We start from the raw sequence: 14,915 nt of genomic DNA, 5'->3' as shown, positions 1-14,915 counted from the left end.
GAGGACGCCAGCCAATCCGGAGATCGCACCATTGTGACGCAGGCAGATTCGGAGCCGGAGGGGGCGGGAGAAGGGCCGCCAGGGGGCGTGCCCAGAGGCCGGGAAGAGAGGGAGGAGCTGACGTAATCTGCTTGTAAACAAATAAACCCCGAGTGGCAGCCTGAGACGCAGGAGCGGTGGAGGGTGGAGAGAGAGGCCGAGGAGGCGCGTGTGAAAGCTCCGCCCCCAAGATAACTCCGCCTCGGACCCTGGCCAGTGGGGACCCGGCAGTCCGGGTCCCCGCTTCTGGTCTGGGATTCTAGACTCAATTATGGTGGTGTGTCCGGATCGGCAGGACCGGGGTTCGGTCTCCGCAGCCCCTGCCCCGTGCGTACCCCATTTTACATCTGATTCCAGCTCCAGACGGCTTGGCTGGCAGCTCTGGAAGGAGGAGCGTGCGGCGGCAGAGTCTGGGGCTCCGGTGAATGCGGGGAATGGAAGGACCGGCTCCCAGGAGCTATCCTGCTGCTTAATCCGAGCCATTACCCTAAGGGGCTGCAGACACCCGGGAACCCACTGCTCCGGGAAAGGTGGAAATGTGTCTGTAAAAGTTTAATTGGCAAACAGGTAGTAAGTAAGGCCGGTGTGGCTGTTATTTCAGAAGAAAATATAACAGAATCTGTTCAAAACAAAACAAGGAAGGTGGTTTTTGAAAATAATATGTATTTTATGCATATGTACTATACACACAACCAAATTTGTTTTTTATTAAATTTTTGTAGTTCAAGTAATGTCAGAACTTTAAAGTTGTGCTGCTATTAAGACAGACGAAAAATAAAACTTGAACCTTGTTCAGAATGTTAAACCTAGACACCCTCATTCACTGGCAAAGTTGCTTGAAAACAGCCTGGAAAGAAGGAAGGCATGAGCCTGCTAAAACTATTAGGCCCAAAATAGGGTTAACCCAACTCTATTAAAGTAGGAGAGGGGAGAGGGAGGAAAAAACTGAAGTCCAGGCAGGAAGAAAAAAGCAAACAAGAGTCAGAAGTTGAACTCTACCAGATGGAAATAGATATTTTAGAGTTTAGTTGGTCAACAGTTGCCATACCACTTAAAGATATATGGAGCTAGCCAGAGAGGAGAAGCAAGAGGATTGGTTACTGAGCTTGATTTGAAAAGGTGATTAAGACATTATTTCTTATTAATATACAATACTTAGTAGCCGTGCATTCTGAATCAGTCCTCTGAAGATAATGTTGTAGAAAGCACTAAGTCGTGAAAGTATTGATTTTCTTTGATAATAAAGTGAGACAACAAGTAACATCTTTTTTTTTTTCCCCTGTGAATCGTCAGGACTTCCTGAAAATCAAATGGAATAGCAAAGTTTTGACTGGAGGCTTGTCTCACCATTCCGGAAGATAAAGAACCAAAAGTCTGTCCTTGTACTCATGCTGTAGAGAAGTCTGCATCTCTCTTTACCACCCGTCTCCCCACCTGTTCTGTCCTTTTCCCCTCTCAGTAACAGTCCCTTCAGTCTGGATTAGGAAGAGAGTAGAATTGTCTGCTTCCCCTGTGACTGGGAATCCCATCCCAGTGACTCAGAGTATAAACAGACTCCTTTACAAAACAAAAATAACAAAGCTAGCAAAATATTAAAGTTTGAACTCGGACATCTCCCAATCTCTGATTCTCTTCACAGGCTTTACCGCCTCTCCAAACATCATCAGGACCTCCCTCAACCGAAAACGTTAAAATCAGTTCAAGGACCGGGCATGTTAATACACACTCCCAGCACTCCAGAGCAGATGTGGGCAGATCTCTATGAGTTCAATGCCAGCTAAAGCTTCATAGTTGAATCCTTGTCTCAAAACAAAGCAGTCCAAGAAGCTAAGTGAAGTCTGCCTGTAATTCCATCCCAAGGCAGGAGACCTTGGGATAGGCCTCAGTTGGTAGAATGTTTACCTATAGAGTACAGAAAACCTGGGTCAGATCCCCAGCAGACACATGCCTGTAATTCCTGTCTCTGAGCTAGTAAAGGCAGCAAGACCAGGAATCCAAGGCCATCCTCAACTAAATAGCTTTGGCAAGTCTGAGTATGTGTAAGACCCTGAAAACAGTTGTGGCATTAAAATCATAGGATCTCTGTCAAAACAAGCTCAGGAAACAGACGTGTTTTGTTGTTGTTTGTTTGTTTGTTTGTTTTGTTTTGTTAATTGGCAAAGAGCACAGACATCATGTTAGCAGTGGGGCTTTGAAGCTCGGGAAACACGTTCTATAGGGATAATTATCAGATAACCAGAATCCAAAGGGCTGTTCCTTTGTTAAATGCTTTTAACCACAAAGAAAGAAAGAAAGAAAGAGAGAGAGAGAGAGAGAGAGAGAGAGAGAGAGAGAGAGAGAGAAAGGAAAGAAAGAAAAGAAAGAAAGAAAGAAAGAAAGAAAGAAAGAAAGAAAGAAAGAAAGGAAGGAAGGAAGAAAGAAAGATATATTTACATAGAGTAAGGGAATGGATTTCTCTGATCTATAGACTATTACATTTTGGAGACCAGCACAGTGTTGAAAACCTTTTTCATTGGCTCAGGACTCCCAAGAACAAATTCTCAACACAAAGATTTATTTGCCGCAGAGGGACAAAGGACTGGCTCTGGATAGAGAGGTGGCCTATAGGACAATGACAGTTAATAAAGGGATGAGATGTTTAATTTTAATTGGGCATGCTAATTAGGAGAGCCAAAGGGGGCTTTTGATTGCTGGACTTCAATACTTTGAGAGCTGGACCTTGGTAGTCATCCTCAGGAGGAGGAAGAGGCCAAATAAGGGAATAGACCTTGGTGGCCAGCTTTAGGAATATAATCTTAATACTTTTTAATAAGACAGGGGAATTGGCAGAAGAGCACGACCTGCCAGAGCTAGAACCCCTTCACTCTCTACTGCGCTCATGGAAGGAGAGGTGTGTGTGACAAACAAGAAAGTCGTCAATTTCAAAATATGGCATCATGGTTTAGGGTTGCTGCTTGTACTTTTGAGATGGAGGAGGTGGGAGGGGACTCTCTATGTAACCTGTGCTGGCCGAAAAATGGATAAGTAGAACAGGCTGGCCTTGAACTCGGAAATCTACCTGCCTCTCCCCCTCTGAATGGGTAGGATTAGAAGATTGCACCACCACGCCCAGTGACATCCTTGTCAAGGCCAACCTTGAATTTCCTCACCTTGTTTATCCAAATGCTGTTTCCAATAGTCTGTGTATGAAGGTGACCTAAATGTCCATCAAGACATGAATGGATAAAGATGATATCAGCCACCTTCCCCCCAGTACCCCCTCACACAGATCTTCCCCCATTCTCTCCTTCCGTTCTCAGACTGAGGGCATTCTCTCCCACTGAGGCCAGACAAGGTGGCCCAGCTATGGGAGTGGGATCCACAGGCAGGCAACAGACTCAGGGATTCAGAGACAGCCCCCTTGCTTCGTTGTTCAGGAACCAGGAAAGCACGGTACTTTTTTGAGTGGAATACTATTCACCCATTAAAAAGAATAAAATGGCTGTAATACAGGACAACGTAAATGACGCTGTGAGCCTTTTCTTGGAGAGAAGTAAGGAAACATTTAATCGATCCAGAAAGGGCACTGGTGACAAGTTGATAAATGATTCCAGCCAAATCTAGCTTGTAAAATAGTAAGTTTAATGTAGATTGCTTCCAGAGCATGAGTAAGCAGTTGTCTAAAAGATCATGGGTGACTCAATGGCAGCTTTGTCATACAGAAGCTCAACCCAGCCTGACTGATGACTATCCCAAAACCAAAGCTCCATCGATGGAGCTCCTTGCAAGCCCCGCATCCAAGCTGATCTGCCCTTCTCTAGGATTGTTATTATTGCTCATATAACCTTGAGGAGGGTCTTGATAGTTTATATGTCTCAGCTTTAGAAAAGGTCAAAGGTTGTTTGCTTCCTTAGCCTTGTAAGTTTCATGGACTTCCTGAATCCTAATTAGCCTCCCACCAGGAGGGAATGTTTCAGATGGCAGGAAATAGCTACACAGCAGATGAAATTAGATGCCATTATATTAACTGAAATAAGTCAGAATTAGGCAATTCTAGACTGGAATTGCACAGGCTTATAATCCCATCTACTCAGGAAGGTAAGACAGGAGGACTATCCTAAAGTTGAGGCTAACCTGGGCTACATGGTGCATGCCAGGCCAGCCTTGGGTAACACACAATACAGTAAGATGATATCTCAGAAGGAAAAGTTGAGAGGACACAGCAGTTAGCAGATGCTGGAAAGGATAAAGAAAATGGAAGAGTGGGGTTGGGGATTTAGCTCAGTGGTAGAGCGCTTGCCTAGGAAGTGCAAGGCCCTGGGTTCGGTCCCCAGCTCCGAAAAAAAGAACCAAAAAAAAAAAAAAAAAAAAAAAAAAAAAAAAAAAAAGAAAATGGAAGAGCAGGATAAGAAATTCAGGTGTTCCATTTGGTTGTTCTGAGAGAGGGTCCTTCTTGCTCTGAAGGTAACCCAGGCTGCTTGTAAATCATACAACAATCAGGTTAATGTTTAAACTTGGCAATCCCCCCATCCCAGCCTCCCAGGTATGAGTATTATAGGAGTATACCACCATGTTCAGTTTGGCACGGTATTTCTTGATAGCTTTGTTCATGAAAGGAAATTGCAGTTGTGTACTGGGATAGCGCCAAAACTAGGAAAGTCGGATGTGGTTGCCTTGTTCCTGTAATCCAGAATTCTGGAGGCTGAGGCAGGGGGAGGGAGGATGGCTGTGAGAACAAGGTTAGAGGAACAGAAGAAATAATGATTGTGAATATTTTCACCAGGAGGAAATGATAGTGGAGGGCTAGCAGGGTGACTTATGGGAAAAGGTACCTGCTGATAATTCTGGTGACCTCAGTTCGATCCCTGGGATCTACGAGGTGAAAGGAGAGAACAGACTCTTGCCAAGATGACCCTGACTTCCGTACTGCTGCCTGCTCACGCAAACACACACACACACACACACACTGTAATAAAACAATAGAAAAAATGTCATGGTGACCTATATATGAGACCCTTGGTCAGCAGACTAAACAGAAACAACTAAAAGCAGGTGGGGGAGGGAGGGCTGAGGAAGTGCTTGGCTGGCAGACTGATTTGCCCCCTGTGTATAAAGCACTGGGTATGATCCCCCAGTACCTCTTAAACCAGCATGGTGGTATACACCTATATTGCTAACCAGATTGGACATCAGAATGTAGTCATTTTTAGAAGGCTACGTTCCCAGTTGGAGGCCACCCTAGACTAAATGAAACCCTGAGACAACAAAAAGGGAAAGAAATGAAGGGGGAAAGAAAGGATGGAGAGAAGGAAGTAGGGAAAATAACTAACTCAGTGGTAGAGTACTTGGCCAACATGAAAGGTCCTGGCTTCCATCCCTAATAGAGAAAGAAGGAAAAGAAAAGAGAACATATACCAGCGGTTCTTAGCCTTCCCATTGCTGCCACCCTTTAATCCGGTTCCTCATGCTGCGATGACCCCCAACCACACAATTGTTTTTGTTGCTACTTCCTAACTGTAATTTTGCTACTGCTATGAATCTTAATGCAAATATCTGTGTTTTCCAATGGTCTGAGGTGACCCCTGTGAATGGGTCATTTGACTCCCAGGTTGAGAACTGTTGCCATCCATCATTGTAACCTTCAGTCAAAATGTCGTCACATCGATCAGTGGTACAATGCTTGCCTAGCATGTGCAAGACCCTGGCTTCAATTCCTCCTGCTAGAAAACCAAGAACATTGGGGACTGAAAGTTGTAGTGTTGGTGCTGACTGGCATCCTGAGGAGGCTGTTGCCCTCCTCTGAGCTTAGGTGAGAAGGGGTTGGGGTGTGTGTGTGTGTGTGTGTGTGTGTTTTAAATCATGATAGACAGCAGCAGTTTTATTTTCTGGAGATTAACTATGCACAAACTGTTTCAAGAACAGCTTTTTTTCTTCTTTTTCTTTTTGTGTTGTTTTTGTTCTTGCTGTGAGCTAAAGGCTGGCCCTCATAACTCAAAATATAACTAAGAATGACTTTGGAATTTCTGACCTGGCCTCAATCCCCCTATGCTTGGATCACAAATGTGCATTAGATCTGGGTGTGGGAAAGTTAGGGATCCAACCCAGGACTTCCTACATGCTATGTGGTAAGCACTCTATAATTGAAACACATCCCCGGCTCTCAGGAACACAATTAAAATTTTTTTTTCTTTTTCGAGCCGGTGGTCGTGGCTTTAATCCCAACACTTGGGTGTGAGTTCAAGGCCAGCCTCTATAGGTTGTCTACAGATCGAGGACCAGGACACCCGGAGTTGCACAGAGAAATCCCGTCTCAAAAAACAAACGCAAATTTACAATAAATTGCCTTTCAGGTAGGTGTAGAAAATGAAAACACAACATAAATGTGTCTTGCATTTCAACTTGAAGATTCCATTACCTCTGTATAAATGTTGACCAATCCCTGAAGAAACAAAACAGAACAAAGCAAAACAAAACAGAAAAACAAAAAACAAATTTCCAAACATTTAAGCCTAGACAGTATAGATAATGGGTCTTCAACCTGACCCACTTATACCATTTAGTATTGAGCTCTAGGATCCTATTTTTGTTTTGTTCTTTTAAGACAGGGTCTCACTATGTTGTCCTTGGCAGGCTTAGAACTCCCTATGTAGACAAGGACTCTCCAAGTCATAGAGATCACCAGCTTCTGTCTCCAAGGAGCTAGATATAAAGCCACCATGCTTGGGGATCTTCTCTCTGAGATCAGCGACTTATTATTTACCCCAGACATGTGATCATGTGATTCCCTCTTCCCCCCAAGGTCCAATGATAGTTGGGAGTTTAGGGTACTTGGTTAGCATGCCAGAAGTTCTGTGTTTTATCTCTTTAAACAGTCTTACACACACACACACACACACACACACACACACACACACACACACACACATACCCTTGGCAACAAAACTCAATGGTTATAGACAAAGCCAGACAAATGACTTTGATCCTTGGAATCCTTATGACCGAAGAAGAGAACGGAGCTCCAAGAGGTGTCTTCTTATGACCACATGTTTGACAGTCTGTGCATGTGCAAATGTACACGGAAAAGCTGGAGGGCAAAGGGTGCACATGCCTACAATTCCAGGCTTAGAAGATGGAGGCAGGGAGGTCAGGAGTTCAAGGTCAGCCCCTGCCAGAATGGCGGGAGGACAGCTTGTAGCCCAAGTGACTCTCTCATAAAAACAAAAATAAATAAGGCCAGTCAGAGACAAAAGTCTTTATCTTTGAATATGTAACTGGTGGCTCAGGAGTAGGGAGCCCCCAAAGTAAAACAGCAAGCAGCCTATGAGTTTGTCTTCCTGGAAGGCAGACAAAGAAGGGGTCTAGGCTTGGAGTATGCTTAAAGCAATGAGGATAAAGGTCATTGAAAACACATAGGGGAAGGAGAAGAATTGAGTATTTTGGACAGAAAAGTTACTACTTTTTTTTATTTTTTTGAGAGCCAGAAGGATGATAGTTTTTAGAAGGATACATTTGAAGTAACTTTTTGCCTTATCTACTAGACTCTTTGAATAATTTAGTATTTTTGTGTTTACCTCTTTATCTCTCTCTCTATATCTCCTGTATCTCTCTCTATCTCTCTATCTTTATCCCTATCTCTATCTATGTAGACACTTCTCTTGTTGTGGCTTCTTTAGATAAGAGTTGCTGTGCAATCTGGAGTAACATCAAATTCTGATCCTTCGACCTGGGCCAGCCTGCGGTGGGATTATCGGCCTGAGTGTGCTACCCTGAGTCCCAGTGCCTTCACTTCCTGTGTGTTTATTCTCTGCTAATCATAGGCAGGAGACCTCAACCTGGTTCCCTGCCTGGCTTCGCTGTTGAACTAAGGTTCGAACTGACACATTGGAACTGATTGGATCTGTTGGGTTCAGAGCATTGAAAAGAACTACTCATCGGAAGTGACAGATTTGGAGGGCATGGGGGAAGCGCAATTTCTTCTTTTCCTACCTGTCTTTATCCTCCCACTTCCAGACAGCAAAGGATGACATCAAACTTCTGATCCTCCTGCCTCTACCACCTGGAGTGGCGGGATTCTAGGTGTGAGTGAGTTACCACATCTGGCTTCTGTAGTCCTGGGTTTTTCCAAGCAAGTACTCTCCCAAAGATGCCATATCCCCGCCCCAAACTTACTTGCTTCTGATTCGGATTCATGTCAGTGTTTCAGATGTGGCTCACTTCCAGATCTGTTCTTGACTTCTCTCAGAAACAGGGTCCCCATGGACTCAGCTGACAACATTTTGTGCCCCAGCAAATTGCAATTTTTTTTGGTAGGTTTTTTGACATGGGAGTCTCCTGATATATAAACTTGGCCCTGAGTTTTTCACCATCCTGCTTCATTCAGTCTGAGTCCCGGAATCCCAGATCTCCTGACGGGCACTACTGCATTGATCTTCAGAAGCAGTCTAAAGAAAACAACTTGGTCCCAATCAAATTGTAACTCTTCCGCTACCGGGCTAAAAAGCTCCGGGTTCTGAGTCCTCCATAAGATTTTCAGGAGAGAAGCTTTTTGCTAACAAGGACTGTGAGAAATGAAAGCTAGTGAAAGTTGATGAGAGGAGCAGAAACAGTTGGGGGTGGGGGTGAGGGTGGGGGCGAAGAGCACTTCAAGACAGTTGCTGAGGCATCCCATGGTTGGCATAGCCCGGAAAACACAGCGACATTTATTAAAAGGCTGGCTGGAACATGGAATCAAAGGGCAGAGTAAAAAGTCTGCCAAGTAAAATAATTTTCACTGGAATGAAAATTTTCCCTAAGGGTAGATACGAGAAAGTGTGTGTGTGTGTTTGAGGGGTGGGGGGACCTTCTATTTAAGGCCACTCGAAGCTCTCCACTTCCCCCATGATCTGAATCATGAGAGTGAAACCCTAGGCTATGCCACAGACCAAGGCAAACATGGGGATGCTTGTGACCAGTGGGTGTAGAAAGGCCAGAGGGCCTCGGGGGAGCTGGTGTGTACAGCAAAGTTATATGCCAACAGTGGCTCTTCGGGAAGTCTCACCAGTAGTCTATTGTAAAGCCACCAGGCCATTTCTCAAAATCTAGCTCCTCCCCAAACCTTGTGACTCCCTCTGTTTATGTTTTTAAAGCTCTCTCAGACTCTGGTCTCTCAAAAACAATACCTCTGTGGTCAGGGGTTGGGGTGGGGTGGAGGTGTTACCTTTTTATCTCTGCAGGAACAGAAGAAAGTTCTGTTACCTCTGTTTTTGCTTTTGTTGTTGGGATTCTGCTTATTAGGTAGCCTAGGCTGGTCTTGAACTCACTAAGCGGCTGAGGATGAGTTTGAACTTTTGGTCTTTTTGACTCCAACTCCTGCAGTTGGCTATTGTTAGATGCCAACTTTTGTGTTTAAAAAATGTGGTCAGTATGCAGGGGAAAGGTTTTCACTCACCTATATCACAACGCTTTGCCCTTATCCACCCCTCTCCACGTCCTCCCTCCTAACCCCCCCACCACACCACACCCCCACCTTCACCCAGACCCCTAGCTCCAGAGCCTTTCTTCTCTCTAAATACTTCCCCTTTGTACTTTTAGGATGCTTACATTCCATTGCCCTCCCTCTTCCCTGGAGATGTTTCTGTCCTTAACCACCATGTGCCCACTACCTTCGTGACTTCATATTTCACTTAACACTGTGAGCTCCAGCTCCATTTTCCTGCCAGTGAAATAATCTCACCTGCTTTTGAATCCGAATAAAACTCTATTGTGTATGTGTCCCATAGCGTAAAATCCATTCCTCCGATGGACCTCCAGCCTGGTTATGTACCTGGCTTATTGTTTAAAATACTGATCTGTGTGTTTACGTGCATGTGTGTAGGTATATGCGTACTCTCGGGGGCCTGTGGAGACCAGGGGACAGTCTGTGGGAGTCGGTGAGTCGGTTCTCTTCTTCTACCACATGGGTGGGTCCTCACGATCAAACTCAGATCATCAGCCTTGGAAACCAGGGCCGTCATCACCTTGCTGTTCCACTTTTGACCATTTTTTAAAAAATGATGATGATGATGATGATGAGGATGAGGATGATGATTATGATGATGGTGATGGTGTGTGTTGTAAATACAGACACACATCTATAGGTGTCAGAGGACAACTTTTAGGTGTCTGTTCTCTCTTCATGATGGGGTTCCGGCATTGAACCCAGGCTATCAGTGCTTCTGCCTGCTGAGGCTTCTCACCTCTACCCTCCCATCAAAACTCCCTCTACCTCCTTCCCAGCTTCTCTTTTGAGACAGGTCTCGTGAAGCCCAGGCTGTCCTCCAACTCTCCATGTAGCCCAAGCTGTGCTAGACCTCATGATCCTCCTGCCTCCGGGTCTTTGTGCTGGGAGGTAGTACTGGTCAGAGAGACTAGTGCAGCGATTATCGTGGATGTGCACGTGTGTCTACAAAGTTCTGACCTAGAATCATCCTTCATATGGATGCAAAGGAGAGAGACAACCAGAGCACATGGTTAGTTGTGTTCATTGACCTGAGAACCTCCATGATGCTTTCCATAGTGGCTGCACGACCAGCAGTGTATGTAGGAGGCATCTCTCTCTCTCTCTCCCCACTCTCCAGCTTCCAATCCTAAGGTTTAAGCAAGGTCAGGTGATAAGTCTTCGGGGAAGTATGTGAATTGTGAACAAACAAGCCCTTACTAATGACCGCCATGGCCCAGAGTGCTGGTGACTTTCTGATACGAAGCTAGTGGGTCTCTGACTGGGTTTCTCACGAGTTCTTTAGAATAATAGCTGCCCATGCCCAGATAATAAAGCAACTTTGGCCCCACCTTAGATCTACAGAGATAAACTGGAGGTGGGGCCTACACCCTAGACACTGATATTTGAAAACAATCACTCTTCAGCCGAGAGAATGGCTCATCTGTATAGCTTGAGACCCTGTTATTTTGTTTCTGTGTTTTCTAAAAGTCCAGACAAATTAAAACCAAAACCAAAACCACAAAGACCAATGTCTACTGCCCAGAATATCTTGAATGTATGGCCTATTTTTGGAATACAGTTGACCTACCAGGGGCAACGCTCTTAGAAAAAACTTCCTTTTTCTAGCAGCTATCAATTGCTTCCAGGTTAGGGAGGGCACATCATGCCCACTCTATGCTGGGATTTGGCCCTACTTAGGTTTGCACAGTTCGTGTGTACACTGTCCCAGCTGATGTGAATTCACATGTGCAGCCTCCCCGCTATGTCCAGAGGACGCTGTTCATTCCTCTTACCACCCCTGGCTCAAAAAGTCATTTCCCACCAACTTCCCCTAAGATCCCTGAACCTTAGGAGGAAGAGGGTGTGGTATAATATGTTCCACTCTTTCGGTGATATCTACTGCTATCTCTCCTGCTGTAATATTCCCACTGCTACCCTTTATGTGGGTTCCAAGGACTGAACTCAGATTCCCAGGCTTTCAGAGCAAGTACATTCCCTGTCCAGCCATTTCAAGAGCCAGTGTGACAGTTTAGAAGTCATCTGTTTAGAACATACGAATTATTTATTTATTTATTTATTTATTTATTTATTTATTTATTTAATTGCTTGTTTATTTAACATGAGTACACTGTATCTGTCTTCTGACTCATCAGACGAGGACATCAGATCCCATTGCAGATAGTTGTGAGCCACTATGTGGTTGCTCGGAATTGAACTCAGGACCTCTAGAAGAGCAGTCAGTGCTCTTAACCACTGAGCCATCTCTCCAGCCCCTGCTTATTTTTATTTTTTTAAATTATTTGAAGACTCCCCATTAAGAAAGCTTCATTTTGTAGTTAGGAACCAGGCTGACTCTGGCCTCCGTGGTGTTTGTACCTCCCCTCTTCCTGTCCCTTGACTTTCAGACACTCTTCCACTGTCCCTAAAGCCTTCAAGATGTCCTCCACTGCTTGCCCCAGGTGGTTCCCTCCTGGTCCTTTAACCTTCTGAGAATCAATCCTTTGTTTACTGTGGGTGTCTCATACATTTCAAACCCCTACATCAAAACATCTAATGCTCCAGACATCAAGCCAGCCGGTAAGAGAGAAAGCCCCACTCCTAAGGCATTCATTCACTTCTGGGTGTCCTCAGGGACTAAACAGCTAGTCTTAACAGAATCTGATTTAGCCTCAACTAGTCCTAACAGAATCTGATGTAGTTTCCCTCTAACCTCCTTCCTTATGACTATGGAGAAGGCAGGCATCTAAGCAAAACAGGAAGGCCTCTGGCAAGATATGTGCGTAAAAACCAGTGCCCTATATGGCTTGTTTTTAAACCAGCCAGAGAGCACAGAGCAGTCTTTGAAAAGGAAAACTCTGGGGGGGGGGGGGAATCTTTTTTCTTGGTTTCATAAACCCTCATTGTTTAGTCATCCGAAGAAAGTGCACAGTTATGTTTAAATCCCCCACCTCCTACACTGATGAACTTTTAAATAAATTTCACTTCCTCAGCTCAACTTGACAGGCTTGTGGGTAGGACAGGGGGCTGTTTGGAGACACCGGCCAATCTCTCCACATCATGATCTATCTCCATATCTAATTGATAGATAGATAGATAGATAGATAGATAGATAGATAGATAGATAGACAGACAGACAGACAGACAGACAGATAGGTGCATTATCATGTCTAGACTTGGCAAAAAGTCTTTCTTAGGCAGACATCTAGAATGAGCAGAAATTAACTTGGATTGCCCTAAGATAATAACTGACATATTCTCTCTCTCTCTCCCTCTCCCTCCCTCTCTCTCTCTCTCTCTCTCTCTCTCTCTCTCTCTCTCTCTCTCTGTGTGTGTGTGTGTGTGTGTGTGTGTGTGTGTGTGTGTGTGAAAGTATTCTGTAGACTACTCTGGTTTCAAACTCTAGAGACAAGGAAGGCCTTGAATTTGTTTTTTGCCTCTACCTCCTAAGTATTGAGATCACTGTCTGATACCATAACCCTGGCTATAATTTTGTCTTTGTCTCATTCTTTGTAGAGAAGCTATAAGAATTTCCACAGACATGCCAGGTATCCCAGACGACAGGATTCAGTGAAAGGCAGGAAAATCTTGAGGTCAAGTTCAACTAAGAGAGAAACTGTGACTCAAAAGACACTAAAACAAAAGCAGAAGAAAACAAAAAAGAATGTTAAGTACACATCATCTCTTAGAAGTCCCTCCTCCACCCCTATGACACATTGTCTCATTTTGTGAGTTAGTCTAGTTTTGAATTTACCTGCTCAGATTGCCCTCTAACCACGCCCCTAAGTAGAAGGATTACTCAAGATGTTTCTTTAGGCTTGCTTGAATGTGGACTAAAATTACACTTAAAGCCCCAGAAACTTAGATTTGGGATCTATGTTTGTAGTGTAATGGATCAGCAGGGAAGGTCTTGCTGCCAAGTACAACCGACATCCTGGTTTTAATTCCTGAGCCCCACATGGTGGAAGGAAAGACTTAACTCCTGGTAGTTGTTCTGTGACTTTGACAGGAGTGTCATGGTGTGCGTGTGTGTGTGTGTGTGTGTGTGTGTGTGTGTGTGTGTGTGTGTGTGTGCCTGTGTCTGTGTGCAAATATGCACCTGTGTGCCTGTGTGTATGCAAGTATGTGTGATGTATGCATGTGTATATGTGCATGCACTTGTGTGTGTGTGCACTAGTGTGTGTGTGTGCAATAATTTCATCTAGATTTGCACTCAGCAAATGTTTTCTACAAATAACCAGAGAGCATCTGTTTTAGACTTGGTGGTGGGCAGACTCTTGTTACAACTATTTAATTCTGCTGTTGCAATGTAGAATCTTAGTCCCCTTGGTGTCATCACAACAAACTACCTGAAGCCAGGTTGTTTAGAAAGTAGGGAGGTTGATACAGCTCAATTTTCTGAGTGTATCTAGTGAACAGCATCCTATTAGGAAGGACATGAAGTGGAAACTTAAGGGTTCTTTGGAGAGTCAGTTGTGTTGGATGGTGTTTTGCCGGGGCAAACACCTGAAGGAACGTTTCACTGAAGCAGACACAGGAGAGAGGATGTTCTGCTAAAGCAAACACGTGAAAGGACATGTGATGAAGGATTCTCTGCTAACAACATGCATGTATTGGTCTGCCTTACTTGTGTAATTGAGCTCCATTTGTCGGGAATCCAAGGACTCGGGGTGATTGGATGCATATGTTGAGGCAAGACCGTGCTGAGGCAAGGCATGTGGAGGTCATGTGATGTTTAGAGAGTATAAAGAGGATGCCAAGGAGTGACAGAGACAGAGCTTGGCTTGATGGTACAGTTATCTGAGCAATAACTAAAAGTTGTGAGTCGATTCAACTCAAAAAGTTGCTGATTTTCGATTCCCTGAGAGAGGTACACAGCTGAGAACATCTCCTGGTGTTCGTGTTGGGCCCTCCTGCTGTCTTCTGCCAAGGCTGAGGCCTGGCTGTCTCTGCTAGGTCATGTCACTGCTGTTGCTAACCCAACTCTACCGACCCGACTGCTGGTGTATCGGTGAAGAGTTTGTAAGTGGATCGAACTGCTGCTGCCTGCTGCTAACCTGTGAAATGAACTGCTGATTTTCAGACAACGCAGATGGGCATTGCTCCAAAGGACCTTTCTAAACAGGTCCACTTCCCCCTATCCCACCCGTATCCTTTCTTTCCTACTACCTCTGGAGGGTGGTGGGCTAGAGGGGAGGCTAAAGCATTTAAGAACCATCAAAATTGGTTTGAAAAAATTTAAAGTTACAGCTGGCACCCAGCGTGGCTCAGGCATAATGGGTAGTCCTGCTTCTATTTGAGAGGGAACGGCAGATTATGAGAGGTTAGCAATGTTGCTGCAGGAGGTTGTCAGAATGGCAGCTACTGGTGCTAGCTAGGAGGTCTCCTGCCTTGCTCCCAGAAGGTGCTTTTTGGTTTTGCTTCATAGTTTTCATGTGTACTA

At 44.7% G+C, this 14,915-nt stretch overlaps 1 long non-coding RNA gene across 2 annotated transcripts; it reads left to right on the top strand.

Moving 5' to 3' along the window:
- Nucleotides 1-135: 135 nt before the first annotated feature.
- Nucleotides 136-4,411, top strand: LOC102550725 (uncharacterized). Of its 2 annotated transcripts, XR_005486879.2 has the most exons (3): nt 136-606; nt 1,333-1,440; nt 1,679-4,411. It is a non-coding gene; the product is annotated as an uncharacterized LOC102550725 (long non-coding RNA). The 2 variants fall into 2 exon arrangements; XR_001838812.3 differs by having other exon boundaries at nt 136-1,440.
- The last annotated feature ends 10,504 nt before the right edge of the window (nt 4,412-14,915 follow it).

This window comes from Rattus norvegicus, chromosome 7 (assembly GCF_036323735.1).
Source record: "Rattus norvegicus strain BN/NHsdMcwi chromosome 7, GRCr8, whole genome shotgun sequence".
NCBI lineage: Eukaryota > Metazoa > Chordata > Mammalia > Rodentia > Muridae > Rattus > Rattus norvegicus.
This window is presented reverse-complemented; position numbering and strand designations above follow the sequence as displayed.